We start from the raw sequence: 542 nt of genomic DNA on the forward strand, positions 1-542 counted from the left end.
GGAGAGGTCTGCTGTACTGTGGTTCACACCTGGGCGGGATTGAACTGCAGTGGCTGCTGATAGCTTCATAGTGCTGAGACTAAACTGCTTGCACCATCAGGGAGGCCCCATCCTTGGGAACATTTAAAAGCTGCTTTGTGATGTTGGAATCATTGGTTATTTGTTACTTCCTTATATCCAAGTAAAAATGAGGTGGTAACTTTCGGAACTAGGGTAACCTTCGAGAACTAGATAGTTAACTGCTTAAAATTTTTCTGTAGCGATAGTGTTGTGTTTAAGCATGATTATATAGGTTAACAGTTGATCTTTGCCAGTACCACAAAATACAAGGAAAACCTCATAATGCATCAGTTGGCATTCCTGTTCTGTATTTCCCCATCTTAATTGAAGTACCCAGTTGAAGTCACATTGTGTTCACTTCTCGTTTTAAAATTCTATTTCCTATCATAGCCTTTTCTTTGTGTCCCTGCCCCCTTAGTCACTTTAATTTCCTCCGTAAACTATTATAACAGTTTAAAACTTGATCCTTTTACTTTATTTAA

The sequence above is a fragment of the Condylura cristata genome, unplaced genomic scaffold (assembly GCF_000260355.1).
Source record: "Condylura cristata isolate star-nosed mole 26May11 unplaced genomic scaffold, ConCri1.0 scaffold00010, whole genome shotgun sequence".
Classification (NCBI taxonomy): Eukaryota; Metazoa; Chordata; class Mammalia; order Eulipotyphla; family Talpidae; genus Condylura; species Condylura cristata.